Source organism: Alligator mississippiensis, chromosome 14 (genome assembly GCF_030867095.1).
Source record: "Alligator mississippiensis isolate rAllMis1 chromosome 14, rAllMis1, whole genome shotgun sequence".
Lineage (NCBI taxonomy): Eukaryota > Metazoa > Chordata > Crocodylia > Alligatoridae > Alligator > Alligator mississippiensis.
The window spans coordinates 30,251,782-30,274,018 of record NC_081837.1 but is presented as its reverse complement, the minus strand read 5'-3'; the positions used below and the strand labels follow the sequence as shown (position 1 = coordinate 30,274,018).

Below are 22,237 nucleotides of genomic sequence, written 5' to 3'. Positions count from 1 at the left end.
GACCATTTCGATTTGCTTGTGACGCAAAGCCTATCCTGCTACTGAAATATGAGTGAGATTATATATCATATGCATCAAAGAAAATTCCACTTGACAGAATCTTTATTAGTTAAGATATTGGCAGAAAAGAACTCAGCTTAGCTGTCAGACTCCAAACTAAGTTTGCAGAGCTAATGTAAGTAGGAATAGCTTGCCTTGAACATAAAGCAGGTTCAGTTTGGAAACTGCTTACAGACATGGACCCTCAAAGGCCATTTACACAACTGCTTCTCAAACTGACCCAAGATTTAAAGGTTTTGTTTCACCATGAATATAATTTTGATAACCGCAGCCCTTTATCTCTGACAAAATCTATCCAATAGCTGACACAGGAAAGATTCTTCCAGGAAGTTTTAAAATGTTTTGAAAACAGGCAAGTTCCAAAAGAGACTATTTGAAATTTTAAACATAGAATCACAGAAAGTTATTACCATTATTTACTCAACTCCAAGACAACGCTTCTCTCCCATTTAACGTGGGAAAAAGCATCCCTCATCTTGAAATCAAGGCCAAGGTGATGGTGGAGAGGGACGGGGAGAAGCAGCTGCTGCGGGCCCAACTCAGAGTTAGGGCAAGTGCTACAACTACTGCCTCCCTGCCACAGCCTCCCCTCCCACTGACCCTCCACTGCAGGGGAAGGCGGGGGGGAATGACTACAACTGCCCACCTGCTGCTGCCACCAGTGTCTGCCAGACCCAGTCCCATTGCCTAGGCACACCAGCCTACCCACCCTGCACCCACTGCTGGAGGCACCAGGTGGAGTGGGCGGGTGGGGTCTCCATGCAGACTGGCCCAGGACCCCTGCAGGCAAGGTACGCTTGGCCAGGTGGATGGGATGGGGCCATGGGTGGGTGGGGAGTGGCATCTGGGAGCAAGACAGGTGGCTGGGGGTTGGGATCGTGGGGTGGTGACAGCACAGGGCCGGGGACTGGGGCACACGGCAGAGGCGCAATCTGCTCCCGCCATAACTGGCACTCATCACAGGGACGTTGGGGGAGGGAATCACAGCTCTGCACCAGGCCCCAGCCCAGAACTGTCACCACCACACAACCCACACCCTGCCTGCTCTATGGAGTACCCCCAGCAGTAGGTACAGGACAGAAGGGCCTGGGGCCAGACGGGATCAATTGCCCCCTTCGCATTCCCCCACCCTTCGCACTGGGTCAGCGCCCCCCACCCCGCCCTGCAACACCTCACCAAAACTCCTTAAGCCGCCCGCCAGCCCAAATAATTGCTTACCCCGATGTACACTATAGGAATCCACAGGCATCCTATAGGACCTAATGAAGCCAAAATACCATGGCTGTGGTATCACAACCTGAGAAGCCACTTTCTCCTTTAAAAAATAACCATACTATAGCAGACCACATCACTTAAATCTTTAGGTTTAGGTTAGTAAGGAATTTATTCCCAAGATCCAAGCTGTTAAAACTATACAGCAGTGGAGCATACTCCCCAGGGAAGATAAGGAACATGGGGCTGGACCTGGACTCTTATGGTCCTTTTCAAGCCTATGATTCTAGGCACCTAAGCATGCAGGCAGTTTTGTGGACAGTTCACTTGGACTTAAAAATTTAAGATGCCTTTAACATGCTTTTGAAATGTTCTATGTCGTTTCTGAGTCGGACCCTAGATCTTCATAAAAAATTCAATCCAGTGTTTCCATCAGGCAAAGTATACTCTGTACATACATGATACTAAACACAGACATTGTGTTGAGACATGGAGTAAAAATAGACCGCATTGCTTCAAAATTCGAATTTAAAGTTGGGAGAACCCAAACTGCATACTTCCAAGTTTTCTATTTTTTCAGTGTAACAGCTGCCTGCAAAATACGAATTATTTTTTAATTTGAGATAATACTTCTCTACCCAAGTGTCAATGGAATTGAGATTATAACACAACTTAAGTATTACATTTTGGCCAGGAAATACAGGTATTGGGAGCTTTTTTCAATTAAACTGATTGCAGCTGAAACTCTTGTATTGCTCTAATAGAAAGCAAAATGACAGGAATTTAAAACCTAGTTATGTCAGCTCTCAGACTACTGCACTGGCCAGCAGAGTTTGGGGAGGAGGTGAGCAGCCCTAAGTACTGAAAGAATAGGTTAGGGACTACTTAGAAAAGTTAGATGGGTACAAGTCCATGAGGCTGGATGGGATGCATCCAATGGTGCTGACAGAGTTGGCTGAAGTGACTGCAGAGCCATTAGCCATCATCTTTGGCAATCAGGAGAGGTCTCGGATGATTGAAAAAGGGCAAACATAGTGCCCATATTTAAGAAAGAGAAAAAGGAGGATCTTGGGAACTACAGACCAGTCAGCCTCACCTCAGTCCCTGGAAAAATCATGGAGCAGATCCTCAAGGAATCTATTTCTAAGCACCTGGAGGAGAAAAAGGTGTTTAGGAACAGACAGCATGGATTCACCAAGGGTAAGACATGCCTGACCAACCTGATTGCCTTCTATAAGATGACTGACTCTGTGGATGTGGGGAGACCAGTGGATGTGGTATACCTTGATTTTAGCAAGACAAGGTTCCTTGGGTGAATTTGATATCTTTCATTAGACTAACCCAAACAGTTGGAGAATGGTTATTAAGCAAGCTTTCAGGTTCAAAAACCCTTTGTCAGGCTAAGGAAGCTTCAGCAGTTGGTGATTTTAGCAAGGCTTTTGATACAATCTCACACAACATTCTCTCAGGCAAGCTAAAGAAGTACGGGCTGGATGAATGGACTTTAAAGTGGATAGAAAACTAGCTGAAGCATTGGGCTTGGACAGTAGTAACCAATGGCTCGATGACTACTTGGCAGCCGGTATCAAGTGGAGTGCCTCAAGAGTTGGTCCTGGGGTTGGTTTTACTCAAGGTCTTCATCAATGACCTGGTAGATGGCATAGAGTGCACGCTTAGCAAGATGACACCAAGCTGGGGGGAGTAGTAGATACACTGGAGGGTAGGGTAGGATTCAGAGAGACCTAGACAAAATTGGAGGATTGGGCCAAAAGGAATCTCATGAGCAGGGATCCTTGTTTTCTCCGATTTAAAAAGCATCCCCAAATTTTTGGTTTAAAAACAAGTAACCCCAAATCCACATTTTTCCATGATTAAAATTAAACACCACTAATAGAGAGAGAACTATATAGTGGTGTTTCATTTTAATCATGGAAAAATGTGGATTTGGGGCTACTGTTTTAAAACCAAAAATTGGACATTTTTTTAAATCAGAGAAAACCAGGATCCCTGCTCAGGAGCTTCAACAAGGACAAATGCAAAGTCCTGTCCTTAGGATGGAATAATCCCATACACTGGTACAGGCTGGGGTCCGACAAACCAGGCAGTAACTCTGCAGAAAAGGACCTGGGGGGTTACAGTGGACAATAAGCTGAATATGAGCCAGCAGTGTGTCCTTGTTGTCAAGCAGGTTAACATCATATTGGGCTGGATTGATAGGTGTGTTGCCATAAGATTGATGGAAGTGATTATTTGCCTCAATTCAGCGCTGGTGTGGCTACATCTGGAATACTATGTTCAGTGTGTCGTCCCCCCCACCCCTAGAAAGGAAGTGGACAAATTGGAGAGAGGCCAGAGAAGGACAACAAAATGGTGAGGGGACTGGGGCACATGACTTATAAGGAAAGATGGAGGGAATTGGGCTTACTTAGTCTAGAGAAGAGGAGATTCAGTGGGGACTTAATAGCAGCCTTCAACTCCTTGAAGGGTGGTTTCAAAGAGGATGGAGCTGGACTGTTCTCAGTGGTGGAAAATGACAGAACAAGGAGCAATGGTCTCAGGTTTCAACAAGGGAAGTTTAGGTTAGACATTAGGAAGAGTTTTCTCACTAGGAGGTTAGCAAAACATGGGAACAGGTTACCAAGGTCATGGAGCTCATTTCCCTGAAAAGGCAGGGTATGGAGCCCAAGGAGAGATGGTAGCTTGAGCATTAAGAGGTGCTATGCTATATGAGAGGTGGTGGAAGCATCCTTGGAGGTTTTCAAAACTGATCTAGACAAAGCTTTGGCTGGGATGATCTAGTCAGGATGGTTCTGCTTTGAGCAGGGGTTGGACACCAGATGACCTCCTTAGGTCCCTTCCAACCCTAACTTTCTATGATATGTCTGTCTGTAACAACCATGGTCTTCCAACTAAACTAAACTAAAAAAAATAACATTGAAGTACAGCATCCAGTTTTGGGCTCCACAATTTAAAAAGGATGTGGAGAAGCCTGAGAGAGTGCAGAGGAGAGCCACGCACATTATCAGAGGTCAGGAAAACGACCTTATAATGAGAGGCTGAGAGTTACGGGATACTTCAGCCTGGAAACGTGCAGGCTCAGGGGTGATCTGGTGGCCACCTACAAATTTATCAGGGGTACTCACCAGGAATGGGGAAATGTCTGTTCACCAGAGCACCCCAAGGGATGACAAGATTGAATGTTCACAAACTGCTTCATGACCTTTTCAGGCTGGACATAAGGAAGAACTTCTTTACTGTCCGAGCCCCCAAGGTCTGGAATAGACTGCTGCCAGAAGTGGTTCAAGCACCTACTTCGAATGCCTTCAAAAGAAATATGGGTGTTCATCTTGCTGGGATCCTATGACCTCTGCTGACTTCCTGCTCCTGGGGCAGGGGGCTGGACTCAAAGATCTTCTGAGGTCTCTTCCAGCCCGAATGTCTATGTCTATGAAATCTGCGAGGCTTGGGCTGCGGCATAGGGGAGGAATGGAGCCAAAGATAGAGCCCCCTGGCATTGGGGCAAGAATGGGCAGCCTCCCGCCTTATTAGAACCAATTAAGAAACAACAAGGCATGGCAGATGAGGCAGCGGGCAGTTGGCCCAGAAACAGGTGGGCAGACCAATGGCAGACCGACCCCGAGAAAGCCCCCTGTTACATGGTCCTTTTTTGCTCTTTGCAACAGAAAAAAGCTGCTCCATTATTTTTTTGCAAGCAAAAAACTAGTGAAAACGAGCTGGCATTTTCCGAGGGATACCTTGAGGCTAACAAGGAGTGCCTCAAATCTAAAAAAGGTTAAGAATCATTGTTCCATGCTATATCCTGTTTTGATCTTTACCTGAAAGTTTAAAATAAGCTTTTGGAGTCATATACTTAGGTCAGCAGCTCTGTATGTGTTTAATGGAAACAGAGCGCTGCATTTTGTTTTTCACATAAACTACAAAAATAGATATTGCTAACTATAAATACATAGGCTGAGGGTCAGCTAAGAGAACTGAAAAGACCCTCACACACAATCTAATGGATTAACTGCACTCCAAGAAATCTTTCTAGATGTAAGAAGGATGGCAAACTTTCTTCGGGATTTCAGGTCTCCTACAGGCCTCACTGACATGTCAGCCCTTGCCCTGCCTAGGTCCTGTGGAATGCATGCTTGACAGAGAAGGGACAATGGTATAACTTCTGCCTCCTCCCCTCCCCGCCCCAACCTGTTCCTACAAAAAAAATTTACAGCAGAGCAACTTGATCCTCCTGGATACTAAAAGGAAAATAATGAGTTAAAGTAAGGATACAAAACTGTACTGAGCGTGCGCACCAGTTGGCATTCATTCACCACCCCAACAGGAACTATGTTTTAATGAGTACTCTATGCAGGCAGGTTGTTTTCAGTCTAGAATGCTCAATCAAAGCGCTTAACATGCCGTGATGCATCCTCTAACACTCAAACAGAAAAATCCTCCTTCTACCCCTATACATCTAGGTTTCTTAATGGGCCTTTTGCCCAGCACTGTGCAATCATGCGACGTAACAGTTATTAGCAAGAATCTTTAGCTAAATATCCATAAGAATAGAAATACAAGAGAAGGTTCAATCTATATGATCTCTTCTGAATTACAACTGAATAAGTACTAGCAGTTATGATGATTTGTATCCGGGAAACAACAAAATACATGAGGAATAACTTTGTAACAAACACTTATGAAACTGCAATAACACCACCCAACGTTCTTCTAGAGCAGTTTGGTAATTCAGGTAATTCTTCCCTGATACCTTATAGGGAACCACTTTTCAGAGGGGAGGCTGAAAATAAGCTCCCGGAAGGTATCTCAGAAGTTCAGTGTCTTCACAACTGATGCACCTTAAAAAAAAAAAGTCACTTTTCACCTTTGAACATCCTTGCTGTTGACTGTTTCTAAGAAAATGTTAGAAAACTGATGCAGATCCTTCCATCTATTCATCTCACAACCATTCACTTGCTAATATTTTAAAGTTATTTAGTTAAATGCCACAGAAATTCACTAGTGGTCTTACAATTCAGAATACCTTAGTATAGAGGACATACGTCTGCAGGAGGTAGAGGAGGGAACAAAAACCTAACAGGTGGCAAGGGCAAGCTGCTCAACCCCCAACTATTCCCCTGCTGTATCAGTGGGTGGATAAATTCAAGACAACTCTCCAAAAAATAGATTCTGTACATGGCAAATGATAATAAATACTGGAAGGTCATCTTAGATTTGGATAAATACAGGGTTACAAACACAAGGCATATTATGAGTTAAAGTTGTAAACTGTAATATTTGTGTTACAGCAATACATATAGGAAAGTCCAAGTTAAGATTTGAGAGAAAATTTTAAATCTTTCATAAATATTTTCATGTTAAAAGCACAACCACCTTGAATGACCATGTTGTTTTTATACACATGCTTCAAAATCATGTCACAGTAATATCTGTGCACAAACTAGAAGCATATTAATATTTTACACTCAGGAATCAGTTTACCCAACCATAGAGCAAGTGCTGGAATTAATCATAAAAGCAAAATAACCCCGCAGCTCAGCACATGCAGTCATGACACTTTTATAATCCCATCCAGAGCAGAGAGTCCATCCAAGATCAGCAGGACTCCACCTTTTGGATCACCACCAGTACCTTACTTTTTGGGGGAGCCAAGTACCAGCAGCCCTCCATGGTTACATTTAAAAGATTCAACAGTTTTATTGAACAACATGATGCAGCTGTACAAAAAGCCTTGCCCTTTGATTCGGTGCATGCAGAGTGTTTGGTTCCTACCCCCGGATTACAAAATAAGACAAACAGCAACGTTTACATGACACTTAGGAATTTCTCCAAAGCAATCATAGAAAAGTAGAACTGAAAGTCTCAGTCCAACCCTCTGCTCAAGTATCACCACAATCCAGATCAGCCTATATAAATATATCTAATCTAGTCTTAAAAATACATAATTTACCCTCTCGCACAACTACAAGGCATATTACCCTCAAAACACAAAGAGAACCCTAACCTGCAACAAAGGGATGAGGGCTTTCACTGACAGCAAGCTTAGTTGAGAAACATAATGCTGCCTCTTCAGCTAAGATGATTTCCTTACAAATCAAAGAAAAAAAAACCATATCTACTGAATTTTTCTTCCAAGGACATAACTTTCTATTATCCACAAATGATTCTCACTTTTTTCAGTTTTCTATAACAATACTGATCCCATTTGCTGCATCCTCATATATATGAACTGATCTAAATTTACTTTAGAAGAGGTTAAGAGGAGTTATAATTATGCTGATTTAAAATGCAATTTGAGAATTGCACATTTAGTCTCTGGTTCTCTCATTTCTAAAGTTCAATACACATAGTTTGCAAATGGCAACAGAGGAAGGAGCGAACCAAGTATGCAATTTGTGCCTGTCTAGTCAGAGATACTCAGTTGTGCTGACATAAGAAAGGAATTCATTTTAACTTATGGGCAGAGAAAAGTATCAATGACCTCTGTATTTCTGGTTGACAGCCACCAGAAATTCAATAATTTAAAATTATTTTGGATTACTACTGAAATATTTGTATTTTAACTGTTCTCTATGCAAGTTGCGTGCAGTGTCTAGAACTAAGACTGCAACCAAGCTTCTCTCTCAGAAAAACACAAAACAACCAAAACAAAATATAATTCAAATATCAAGTATTACTGGGCAAACCTTCAGTCGACAATTCCTTATACTCCATCTGCCCCAGCAGGAAACCAACTACTAGCATTTATTCATAGGGAAGAAGAGCTCAGTTCCTGAAATTGACCGATATCTAATATTAAACTTCTCGCTCCTAAGTAGACAGGAAAGATCCTAATAGACAGGGATACTATTTCATTTTCTGGTAAACTGTATTATCAAGGCGATCTTCTAGTATATGCTGCATCCTAATGAAAATGCACAACATAAAATGAGACTGCACAACAGTCTCTCTACTGATCAGCAAACCAGGTAAAAGGTAATCTCCATTTCATCTATACCAGTTGTGCTCAACCTTTCGGCCCCACAAGCTAAATGAGTGGTGCAGAGACCATCTGCAGGCAAAATCAGGCCATCTTCAGGCCCAGCACCACCCCCACCTGTGCCCCCACCCCACAAGGTTGGCTCCTGGGGGCCCAACACCACCCTCTCCCAGCCCCGGACAGCGAGATTGGGCCCTGGACCCAGTGCTCCCCCTGCACTATGGGATAGAGATCCTGATGCAGCACACAGAGCCTGGGGATCCCAATGGGTTTAGAGCAGGGGTAGCCAACGTTTTTTTGGATGGAGTGCTAAAAAACCCCACTGTCTACCTTGGAAGGTGCCAGAATGCCAGCATGCCAGAAAAACAAAACGAGGGCAGGGGGTACATGGTAGGATACACTGCATATTAGTATAATTAATAATCACACTTTTTTTTTTTTTTTTTTTTTTTTTTTTACAGTAAATGCCAGATTTTCTAAAAATTGTAAACCTAGTGACAATGATCACAGTGTAACGAAGCCATCAACAAGGCCAATCGCACCTTGTCGTGCATTAGCAGATGCATGACCAACAGATCGAGGGAGGTGATGCTCCCCCTCTATGTGGCATTGGTCAGGCCGCAGGTGGAGGGGAGTACTGCATACAGTTTTGGGTGCTGCACTTCAAGAGGGACATGGAGAATATGGAGAGGGTTCAGAGGAGGGCCACTCACATGATTAGTGGCCTCCGTAAAAGACCTTATGAGGGGAGGTTGAGGGATCTGGATCTCTTCAGCCTTCACAAGAGACGTCTAAGGGCAGACCTTGTAGCTGCCTATAAGTTTATCAAGGGAGGACAACAGGGAATTGGGGATGCACTATTTACCAGAGCACCCCTAGGAGTAACTAGCAATAATGGGTGCAAACTAGTGGAGAGTAGATTCAGGTTAAACATTAGGAAGACATTTTTTTACAGTAAAGGTGGCCAGAATCTGGAATGGGCTTCCAAGAGAGGTAATATCTCCTAACTTGGAGGTCTTCAAGAGGAGGCTTGATAGGCACCTGGCTAGGGTCATCTGACCTAGGTCCTCTTCCCTGCCAGGGGCAGGGTGTTGGACACGATGATCCTTTGCAGTCCCTTCCGACTCTACAATCTGTGAATCTATGAAATATAACTTCTGATACTTCCTTTAATCTTGTGCATTTGTTTTGAGCAGGTCCCCCCACAACAGCCCCCCAGCCCTGTTTGTGTCCCTTGCCCCCCATCCAAAGCCCCTGCCCTGCTTGTGCCCCCTGTCCCCAGCCCTGCTTGTCCCCCTTGCCCCCCACCCAAAGCCCCTGCCCCCCAGCCCAGGCTCTGTGGCTATTAGCAGTTACCCAGAACCTGAGCCAGCTGCAGCTGGGAGGCTGGAAACAGGTGCTGTCTCCCTGCCCTGGTCCCAGCTGCCTCCCAGCCCCAGCCCTGGGCTCTGGGGAGGCAGCAGATACCGGCAATGCTCCCCGCTGTGCTGCCCTCTCTGCCACTTCTGTAGAGCAGCATATGGAACCTAGCAAGGTAGGACACGGTGGGGGGAGCAGAAAGCTGCCTGCCGCTCCGAGCTCCCCAATGCCCTGGCCACACTTCCCCTGCAGGCGGGGGCAACAGCGAGGAGCACAACCCTGCGTGCTTCCCATGCTGCTCCCGTGCACACAGGGGAAGTGTGACCCAGGCAGCACACAGCTTGCAGCAGCAGGCAGCTTACCTGCGTGGCCTTTCTGTGCGCTGCTGCTCTGGGTTACACATGCTGTACTCTGGAGGGCCCAGAGGAGGGCAGCAGGGCCAGGAGCACAGCACAGCTGCTGCCTCCCAGCCCGGGCCCCAACGCATGCTGAGGAAAGTGGCCTTGCATGCCATGCTCGGCACACATGCCAGGGGTTGCCGAGACAAGACAGCAAGGGAACAGTGCCACTACTCCCACAGCACCAAATTTCCAGACCCATGGAGAGCCCCCCGAGGCTGCATGACAGCACCATGGGCTGGGTGTTGAGCACCTGTGATCTATATCAAATGGGACCTCATCACCATAAAGATATTGTGAGTGCCAGCAGCTTCAGGCAAAAAATAAGTTTTCCACAACAATTCAGAAGCTTGTAATATAACTGCCAATCCCATTAGAGTTAACATCTTCCAGGCATGCAAAGCAAAATGCTGGCAAGGGGAACGAGATATGAAAGCATGCCAAAGCTGCACTGCACCAGATATTTGATCTTTTTTTTGTCAGTAGAGCAGTCTGACTAGTTTTGGTGTTTCAGTAGCACTGCTTCTCCCCAGTGCAAGAATTTCCTAGGAATCATAGAAAATTAGGGTTGCAAGAGACCTGAGGAGGTCATCTAGTCCAACCCCCTGCTCAAAACAGGACCAGCCTAACTAGATCATCTAGCCGGAACTTAAAAGCCTCTAAAGATGGACATTTCACAACCTCTCTGGGTAACCTGTTCCAGCGATTTACTACCCTCTGCGTGAGAAAGTTTTTCCCAATATCTAACCTCAACTTTCCTGTCTGCAACTTGAGACCATTGCTCCTTGTTCTGTCATCTGCCACTACTGAGAACAGTCTAGCTCCATCCTCTTTGGAACCACCCTTCAGGTCGCTGAAGGCTGCTATTAAATCCCACGTCAGACTTCTCTTCTGCAGACTAAATAAGCCCAGTTCCCTCAGCCCTCCTCAGAAATCATGCTTCCCAGTCCCCTAACCATTTTCATTAACCTGCACTGGACTATCTCCAGTTCGTCTACATCTTGTGTGTAGTGGGGGACCCAAAACTGGACACAGTAGTCCAGATGTGGCCTCACCAGTGCTGAACACAGGAAAAGAATCACTTCCCTTGATCTGCTGGCAATGCTCCTACTCATGCAGCCCAACATAACACTGGCCTTCTTTGCAAGGGCACACTGTTGGCTCACATTGAGCTTAATGTCCACTATAACCCTCAGGTCCTTTTCTGCTGAGCTGCTACTTAGCCAGTCAATCCGCAACCTGTACCAGTGCATAGGACACTTCTGTCTTCAGTGCAGAACTTTGCACTTGTCTTTATTGAACCTCATGAGTTTTTTGTTGGTTCAATCCTCCAATTTTTCTAAGTCACTCTGAATCCTGGCCCTACCCTCCAGCGTATTTACACTTGCTGAGGGTGTAATCCATCCCATCTTCCAGGTCATTGATGAAAATGTTGAACAAAACCGGCTGCAGGACCAACCCCTGGGACACTCCACTTGATACTGGCTGCCAACTAGACATTGGAGCTATTGATTATCATCCTTTGAACCTGACAATTCAGAAAGTTTTCTGTCCACCTTCAGGTCCATTCATCCAACCCATAATTCCCTCAGCTTGCATGAGAGAATGCTGTGGGAGACCATATCAAAAACCTTACTCAAGTCAAGGTATACCACGTCCATTGCTCTCACCGCATCCACAGAGCTAAGAATGGTTTGGGATGAGTTGGGTATCAGGAAGTCCCTTCTTGTCTACTAATATTAGAGGTAGGACTAGCAAACTTGTCAAGTGACAGCATATTTTTTGACCAGTCAAAGATCAGTCAAATATTATAGGAAGGCTTTCTGTAATTAAAGCAATTAGGGATGTAAATAATGTTTAAAAATTAGCGGTTTAAACTTTAATTATATTTGTTAACCATTTAACCAATAACCAGGGACCCTGGTTTTCCCCGACAAAAAAAAATTCCATATTCTCTAATAAAACCCCCAAAATCCGTGGTTAAAATTAAAAGCCCTCCACAATCCCCTAGTCCTGACTGTGTCCCTCACTCCACCAACAGCCCCCCAGCCCTACTGGTGCCCCTTGTGGTGGGCCAGTAGGTGGTACTCCTGTGCTCAGCCACCCACCTCACTGCACCTGACCACCTTCCAGGCTCCGAGTACCTCCCTGGGGGCACCTCACATCTGGCCAACCCCCTTCCTGGAGCACAAGCCTAGGGGTAATGCTGCCACCACCAAGGGTCTGGACTGATCTTGGCCCCGTGCCCCTAGGAAACACAGGCCTAGTAGTCCTTGAGGGATACTCTACCCACTGCAAGAACTCCACAGAGTTGTGGGGTGCACAGTGGTCTCCCTTAGTCAGGCAAACCAAGGGAACCCCAAGGCATAATCTAGACCCTCTCCCAGTAAGTCTCCCATGCTAGGTACGAGAACTTTATTGGTTACAAAGAGTAGGTTTGGAATAGGGTACAGGGTAGAGCAATATCAGAGAAATTAGAGCAAACTATGGCATGGTAGCCTTTGCTCACACATGTGAGTTGCTGCAAGTTATATATCTAATTAGATCTCAAATAGATTACTCACAAATATCATCCAGAGGCAGGTGGAGACTCCCTCTGGAGGCAAGCAAATCCCTGAACATGAGTTTCAAGAGACAGAGACAGTTTCAGATGGTCCAGCTTCTCTGAGGGTTCCCATCATGGCTGCTGCCCCACCCCCTGGGCAGTCCTTAATGTATATAGACTTTATGACCTAATTTACCTGATCCAATGAAGGCCAGCAGCTGTTGGCTGTCAGCCAACCAATTTAAAATGCATCACTGGTTGCCAAGTAGAGTGACAGGGTCTCTAGCCCCTCCCGATCATGATGACATTGCTTTGAACATAGGGACTTTAAGCCCCCACCAGGTGTGGGAGGGCCAATCATGTAGGCAGATGGAGCAGGTTCCCCCTCCCTCAGGAACATACCCAGCTCAGATTACAACTCAGGGTTACCTGAAGCCGATAGGGCCAGGGGTGTTTGCCCTCTGCAGTGACCATGGTAACCAAATTGTCAGCTAGGTAATAAGCCTGATAGCAGAGTTTGGGGAGAGACTGAGATGGCATTCTGCCACACCCCTCACTCCCCACACATAGCACCCCCATCCCTGTTTGTGCCCCTTGCCCCTCACCCACAGCTCCTGCCCCCCAGCCCTGCTGGAGGCCCTAGCTGCCAGGGCTATGTGGCCAGGGACCCAGGTCTGCAGGCCCTGTCCCCAACAGAAGGCAAGCTGCTGCAGCAGAAGGAGCAGAGAGCCAGGTCCCCCACTGTTGCTGCTTGCTAAGGACTTGGGCAGGGGTGGGGCCAGCTCCCAGCGGCAGTACACACTCCCAGGGAGCAGGGGGACCTGCGCCTCCCAGATCTGTGGAGGGAGTGGGGGCGGGCCAGGTGCATGCTGTAGGCTCATGCTCCCAGCCCTGATGCCTTCCCCCGGGCCCTCCAGGGCACAGTATGTGAGACCCAGTACAGCACAGCAGGGCTGCTCATGAAAGGTGCCTGCAACTGCAAGCTCCCCACTACCCTAGCCACACTTTCCCTGCAGGCAGGGGCAGCAGCGAGGGGCACAACCATGTGCTGCTGCCACGCTACCCCCGTGCACACAAAGGAAGTGTGGCCAAGGAAGCACAGAGCTTGCAGGTGCAGACAGCTTTTGTGCGTGGCCCCGCTGTATTCTGCCACTCCAGGTTGCACATGCCACGCTCCAGGAGGGCCCAGGGGAGGGCAGCAGGGCCGGGAGCATGAGCCCACAGTGCACATCTGCCCTGCCGCTGCTCCCCATACAGATCTGGGGGCACGGGTCCCCCTGCCCTCTAGGAGGGCACACTGCCACCGGGAGACAGCCCCAACCCCCACAAGCCATGTGGACTGCAAGTGGTGTGCTATCGGGCCGACCGGGCTCTGTGCCTCCATGTGCGGCTTCCCTGAAAGGCTGATATAGCCACTCCAGGCCTACATGCAGCAGACCAGGCACTCCTGCAGGGAGCTGGCTGGGGGCAGAGGGAACCAGGAGGTGTTGAAGGAAGATGTGGAGTGCCTGCACACCCAGCAGCACGCGGAACTGGAGTGGCGGTATCGGCCCTTCAGGGAAGCTGCACATGGAGGTGCAGAGCCCGGTCTGGCCAACAGTGTCGCTGGCGGTCCACGTGCCACTGGTCAGGCACTCCATGTCTTTCACCAACACCTCCTCCCTCCCTTGGCCCCCCCACCAGCTCCCAAGTCAGCTTCTCCCCCAGCCCTGCCCCATAACCCCCACTTACCACTTCACAGGCTCCAGGGAGAAAAGTGAACCTGACCCAAGCCTTGGGTGAGTGAGAGCTTCAGGTCCCACCCTTCCCCCTCCAGGCAGGGCTAGGGATTTCCTGCTCTTTTTGCAATCAGCTTTTGCAGGCTGGAACTCTGCCTGCCAGCAGAGCTTTTTGCAAAACCATGGATATCTCTGCTGAAAGGTAAAATCCACTTTTTCTCTGATAAAAATAGGAAATCTGTGGTTTTCTCTGTTTTTCTGTGGGAAATGGTAAACTCAGATCCTGCTGATAATATATGGAAGGCTGGGAGTGCAGGGGCTGTGTGGGACATGCACTGAGGCAGCCCGGGGCTCCCTGCTATGAGACAGCTCCCCATACTGGGGTGAGTGGCAGCTGGTGCCTAAGACCTGGTGTCTCCCAGCCAAGCGGCCTCAGGCAACCCACAGCTAGGCAGTCAGTGGACTGGTGGACATGCACCTCCTTGGCCATCATTTCTGCTGTGAGAGAGAGCAGGGGAGGAGGGCAGAGCATTCTCCTGCTCCACAGCAACAGGAGACAGAGCACAGGGTGAGGAGAGCATGTTGCCACTGAGCCAGCTGGAGCACCTGCAGGCCATGCCACCTTGCAGCCCCTCTCACTGAAGTGCACCACCCCACTCCTCCGGCAGGCAGAACACCAACATCACCAAGGCAGACAACAAGATTGAGAACAGCGAGTTACTCAGGGAGAGGGACAGAGGCAAGAGGCAGGGTAGCCAATACCTGCTCTGCTTGCCATACAGCAACACCCACAGGTGGCGAGCAGTGGTCCTGCTGGCAGCCATCGCACCCTGCCCTGTTTCCCCTTCCCTATTGATCCTCCTCCAGGGAAAAATCTGCCTCGGCTCAGTTCCATAGCCTCCTCCTCCCACCCCAGCCCCAGCACTTCGATTTACACAGCACAAACTCCTGGTAGAAGGGGCAGACAGAGTGCAAAGGCAGGCTGTTTTAAATTTTAACTAATGCATTAACAGGCAAGTCATGCCAGCCAATAGTTTTAAACAATTATTCGATTGGTGGAACACACACACACACACACACACACACACACACACACTCTTCTAAATTATTCCAGAAAGAAAAACAGTCAAGAAATGTCTATATTATCTGGAAGGTTCTAACCAATCGAGTAACTTTTCAGAACTGAGGACTTTAAAACCATTGATTGGCACAACTTGTCCGTTTGCCTTACAATTAACATAGTTATTTATTAATATCTATATAGACATTGTATATGTAGAAATATAGCGAAGAACTAAATCCAGTAGAAAATATATAATAGAATATATTTTCCATGGGATTTAGTTCTTCACTATATTTCTACGTAGTTATTTAGTTAATCATATATTTAGTTATTCACTATATTTCTTGAATTACATTCAGTGACTTCCAGTGTGTTGGTTTTTGTGATTTTTTTTTAAATTAAAAGTGGTTTGAAAGTTTCAAATTGAAAAAGTGAACTATTATTTTTTTATTAAGAGGGGTTAAAACTTTAATTAAAAAAAGAAATGAATGGTAAAAGAAAGCCTAAAGCTTTTGTATGGAAATTTTATAAAAGAGTACACGAGGGAAAAGCAGTGAAAAGCAGGTATAAAATTCAGCAACTGTAAATACGTAACTTTCAGACAGAGTGATAAAACCCCTCTTAAAGTCTTGTGAAATGTGCCCAGCTATAGTAAAAGAAAGACTCCTTAATAATGATTCCAAGTCATTGTCGTTTTCTTCTACTTGTACATCAGATGCTTCTTCTGATCATGCTTTGAGCATAGAAGGTTCCTCTGATCAAGATGCTATGGCAATAGGAATGGAAGAAAACACTGAAACTCAGGCTGGCAAATCTTCTACTTTTTCACCTTCAAACTCAACTTCTGCAAGCAATTCTGACTTTGAAGCTTTATTTCAGCAGCCTTCTGCTTTCAAGCCTCCTTCAGCCAGATCTTGGGAATCAACTTCTTGTGAAATCTCCAGCTTCACAGGAAACACTATTACACCAAGGAGATCAAAATCACAGTAAAATATTTCAAGATTTTTTGGACAAGCTTAATACACAAGAAAAATGTGAGCTTGACCGGATGTTTGCTAAAGCTGTATATGTAAGCAATTTGCCTTTTCACATAGCAGATGTGGAAAAAAAAAAATCCTACATGCAGGAATTTTTTGCCAACCTACATCCAATCTATACATAACCAGGCAGAAAACAGCTGGCTGGATATCTTCTTGGTGAAGCTTTTGGCAAAATACAAAGTAGAGTCTTATTAAAGAGGTATCTGACGTGCCCATTGTATCAGATGACTGAAGCAATATTCGGAATGAAAGCATAATTAACTTCATGGTGACAACTTCCCAGTCACTATTCTATAAGTTCTTAAGCAGTGTAAAACATCGCCACACACCCAAGTACATAGCATTACAGTTTGAAAATGTTATTCAAGAACTCAGTCCTAAGAAGTCAGGTACAGCAGCAAATGCTAATACCACAAATATGAAATCCGCTTGAAGTACTTACTGTGAAAGAGAAATATCCTCACATTCAGTTCTATGGTTGTGCTGCTCACATACTGCAACTTTTTGGTCATGATTTCAAAAGGTTTACAAACATTCCATTCTCATCACACAAAAGTGAAAAAAACTGCCAAGTTTTTAAAAAATGAACATGTGCCAGCTGCCGTGTTTCCGCGTTGCCAAAAACAATACATACTTTCGACATTGAGCCTAACCAGTCCTACACAGTGGGCTTCAACAAGCAAATGTTTGCAACTTCCAGTTTGCAAGAGAGCTTTGGAGTCAGCTGTTGTAGAAAAAAAAGTGTTTCTAGCATCTGTCTGCAAGACATTCAAACTCACATTTTTGATGAGGATGTCTTTTGGGCACACAATTTCAAATTTTTGTCAATGCTACCACCTGCTGTTCAAGCTATACAGAAGTTAGAAGGGAACATATGTACACCTGCACGTCTCAAATACATGTTCACAAACTTTTGGCATCATATCACTGACACTTGTAAAGAATCTCTACTTTAAACATCTGAGAAAAAACAAATGAAATGATGGCGAAAATAAAGTGTCAATTGATCACTGATGCACACAATGCAGCTTACCTGTCAGATTCATGTTGTCAAGGACAGAAACTAACAAGTGAAGACTTAGATGCAGCATGTGAACTAATAATGAACTTGGCCAAGTTTAAGAAATTTCCTAATGACCAATCTATTTTGACTGAAATAATTCATTTTAAAGTAAGAAGTGATATATTCAACAGTAAAGCAACATGGTCATATCCATAGAAAAAGGACATATTACATCAACTTGGTGCAAAGGCTTTTATCCTCCTTGATCATTAGTGACTATTTCTAATATCCTGTTAACATATCCAAGCTGTAGAGCTCGTACAGAGAGTAACTGGTCAGTTTGGGGGAACACTCAGAGCAAGAACCAGAACAGGATGAAAACAAAAAACTGCTGGGAAGATGGCAACTGTACATCATAATCTAAGGTTAATAAAAAATGTTTCAGACAAAGATTAATTAATATTTTTCAAGCATAACTTCTGAGTCTTACTCAGAAGAAAGTGACAGTGAAAAGAATGAAAGTTGAGAAGACATCAAATAAACACAGATGAAGAGTGAAAATAAGTTTAACTTTTATAATAATTAAACAGTGTAGATTTTTTATACTTCTTTTATCTTGACAAAAATATGTTTTCAATTTTATGGGAGATTAATTTTTGTTTGGTAGTTTTCTTGACAGAAATACAATTTTTATGTTTTTTGACATTTCTTAATAGAAATTTGTGCTTTTTCTGTCTAGTGGTTTTACAAGAGATTTAATTGTGAAACACATTTAATTTCAACATTAAATAAGGAATTCCTGATTTTTAAATGTAAAAAAGTATTATTTGACCATATTTGACAATTTGACCAATATCTGACTAAACTGTATTTGACCAGTCAAATACCCAAACCTAATAAGTGCTGTAGACTCTCCAGTACCGTACAAGACTCCTAACTGCCCATTTGTCTGTGTAATTTGTTAGTGTTGTGAAATTAATTGACCACGTGTGAGAAGATATTTAAGGCAACCCTGCCACACCAATGACGAATGCAGCTCAGAGTATATTCCATTTCTCTCACTGAACAGATGTTTAGTTTACAATTAGCATGTCAAGCCGCTCAGTATCATATGTTCATGTAATGAAATAGTACCAGGTTACATAGGTGTTGGGAAGCATTTTTGTCCAGGGAGTTAATAATTTGCGGTGCTTAATAAAAAGAAGAGACAAGAAGCTTCTTCCTTTGGTTGCCCCCTTATGCCCTGATTTAGCAGGATTTAAGCATTAAAAAGTACCTTCTTTAGAGATGCAGGGTAAAAAAAGGATAAAGGGATAACTGGTTTAGCTTTTATGGCATGCGGACTGTTACTATGAATAAACATAGGCTCATAAGGGAAGAACACTGCTGAGTTGGGTCCATTGGCTTCAATCCTCACCAGTTTCTGGCAAGCAGAATAGTATTTAGCAGCTCAGGTTTTTTTACATGCAGAAACCACCCATTCTGGTGAGAACTGAAGAAATTAGAAAAAGCAGAGTTAATGAAAAAAGGAGTCTGACCCATTAATTTATCTCCTTCTCTTCAGCCTCCCAAAAGGTATGTTACGTTACTCCTTCGATCTAAAAGAAATACTGCTACTAAAACTTTCTGCAGTTTATTCATGCAAGTGTTTTTAATTCTTCTATTGACTTCTTATCCAACATAGTTCCAAGTTCAAAATGTTGCCATCACCTTTGAAGCTATATATAGCTCTGTCCCCATACATTTGTTCCAACAATGATACCAACCTCTTCCACCCACTCTTGATTTTGGCACCATCTCCTCTACTCCTTCCTCTCATATAGCCCTATATGCATCAGTACAGCCTCTTTGCCCCTTACCAAACTGATATCCAACATCAGAGCTGGAAGGGACCTCGGAAGATCATCGAGTCCAGCCCCCTGCCCAAAGGGCAGGAAGTCAGCTGGGGTCATAGGATCCCAGCAAGATAAGCATCCAGTTTGCTCTTGAAGGTGTTCAATGTAGGCGCTTGAACCACCTCCGGTGGCGGGCTGTTCCAGACCTTGGGGGCTCGGACAGTAAGGAAGAATTTCTTTACTGTCCGAGTAGGCATTACTACACTAACACAAAAAAGGCTAACAAAGGAAGAAAACGGTTATTTAGCATTTTGTTTTTAAATGAAACTATTCCCCTGGAAGCCTGAACTAGGTTTCTTTGGATCAAAGACTGCTTGAACTAAAATAAGTTTTGCATTGCAAGTGAAGCAATTGAAAGGGTTTTAGTCTGTACCTGGTTTTGACAGGTCCTGGTGCACAATGCTTATACAATGCTTATGCTTCGTCTTAGCGATGTTCAAGGTGTCCTTGAACATCGCTAAGACGAAGGTTCTCCACCAACCCTCCACAGGCCAGCTGAACATCCCTCGCGCTATCTACATATATGGGGAGGCTCTGGAGTATGCGGAGCACTATCCGTATCTTGGCAGCCACCTCTCTCAACAGGTTATCATCGCTGAAGAAGTCCAGTACCAGGTCAACTGCACCAGTGCCACCTTTTTCAAGCTGCAACAACGTGTCTCCACAAATAGAGACCTTTGGAAGTCAACAAAGGCCCTTATTTACAAGGCTGTCATGCTGACCACGCTCCCCTAACTTCAGTGAAACCTGGATCATCTACTGACGCCACATTAAGACCCTCAAGAGCTTTCAGCAGCGGTGCTTGCATTGAATCCTGGGGATCAAATGGGAGGACCACCAGACCAGCAGCGCATGTGTCCTCCATGAAGCTGCGTCTACCAGCATCAAAGCCTTGCTCTTGAGAAATCAACTCTGGTGGGTGGGCGCTGCGTCTGAATGTCTGAGAACCACCTCCCTCGCCAGATTTTCTTATCCCAACTCTCTATTAGCCAATGTTCAAAGGTGACCAAAGGAAACAGTACCAAGACACACTCAAGGTCACCCTCAAGCACAGAGGCATCAACACCAACAGCTGAGGAGGAGCAAGACATTGACTGTTTGGTGTGGCACCACCTGGTCTACCAAGGTGCGCACCACTTCAAGGCCCAACAACTCAATCCTGAGGCAAAACAATGGTGGCAGAGGAAGGAGAAGGAGACCAACCCGGGCTGTGAATCCCACTGCCCTGCACAACAACATGCCCCCATTGTTGAAGAACGTGTGTATCCAGAATCGGGCTCCTCAGTCACCTGAGGAACCATCAAGCCTGATGGGACGTCATCCTCGACTCTGAGAGACGGCCGATGGTAGGGAGTCTGGCATCAGGCTGCCCCAGCCAATGGCAGGCTCATTATGTACCAAGCTTACTGTCAGCTGGGGCTGGAGACCAATTTGGTTCCTGGCCACAGCTGACAATCAGATGATTGGTTTAGCCTTGATGATACAGTAGGAGCCTGGGACCCACTGCATCAGCAAGTAAAGCATGATAAGGACCTAATTCCTGATCCCAAAATCATGCATCTAACCATGTGCATGTGACATGGCAGGACAAAGTTATTGGAATTGAGGATTAGGTTTTAAGATGTCCGTCTGTCAGGGGTCTATGAAAGCCATGCACATGCTTCATGTCTTTTACAAAAAAAGACAAGAAAGAACATTTGATACTTAATAAAGGCTAGTAAAATATAAAATTACTCAAGTAACATGTCCAACACCAAAGTATCTGTAGCATTTTGAAACACCCGGATTTGGAAAGGATGCTAGCACATACTACTGGCTGAAAGTATGTTTCACTGCTGCAATATACAACTAAAATTAACATAGGATTAGATTAGAGAAAGAATGAAAGAAAAATACATCATGTTTTCAGTTTATCCATTCTGAGTACTTGTCATAACTAAGTGGTGGTGGACGGGTCATTTTTAACCTGGAGGGATGTGGGCAGTGGGGTCCCCCAGGGCTTGGTCCTCGGGCCCGCACTGTTCAACATCTTCATCAGCGACTTGGACAAGGGGGTGAAAAGCACCTTGTTCAAATTCACAGATGACACTAAGATCTGGGGAGAAGTGGGCACACTGGAAGGGAGGGACAGGCTGCAATTGGATCTGGACAGGTTACAGGGGTGGGCAGATGAGAATAAGATGGGTTTCAACACTGACAAGTGCAAGGTACTGCACCTGTGGGGGGAAGAACCAGCAGCATACCTACAGGCTGGGGAACTCCCTTCTCATCAGCACAGAGCCAGAAAAGGATCTTGGAGTCATTATAGACTCCAAGATGAACATGGGCTGCACCTTGTCATGCATCCACAGATGCATCACGAGCAGGTTCAAGGAGGTGATCCTCCTCCTCTATACGACACTGGTCAGGCCGCAGTTGGAATACTGCATCCAGTTCTGGGCGCCACACTTCAGGAGGGATGTGGACAGCATTGAGAGGGTCCAGAGGAGGGCCACTTGCATTGTCAGGTGGCAGCAGGGCAGGACCTACGAGGAGAGGCTATGAGACCATCACTGAATGCATACCCTGTCTACTCCTGCCAAATCGTAAGGCAACATAGCTGGCTTAGCATGGTCCCCAAATGTGCAATCCAGCATGGCTCTTAGGCTCTGTCCCTGGTGTGCTTCTCAGAGGAACGCCAAGTACATTCTAATTTGGCTACACTAAAGTCAAGCTTTGGTATGCATTGAACAGGAGTGAGTGAGCAGGGCATGCTTCTCAGTAGCAGCAGCAGAATCAGCACAAAAGAAGTGCAGACAAGCACTCGGTGACTTCCCAAGTGTCATGTAGGAAGCATATAACTGAGCCAAGAGTAGAATACAAATCACTTGGTTTATTCCTTAACCTTGGTCAAAAGACATTTATACTGTTTTTGGTCTCACTGATGTGCATCTATAATATCCTACCT

General features: G+C 45.4%; 1 protein-coding gene across 5 annotated transcripts in view; it reads right to left on the bottom strand.

The window, feature by feature from the left end:
* The window catches only part of PPP1R12B (protein phosphatase 1 regulatory subunit 12B), a 181,880-nt gene that overhangs the window by 134,581 nt on the left and 25,062 nt on the right, over positions 1-22,237 (bottom strand). The gene's annotated exons all lie outside the window — the stretch shown is intronic.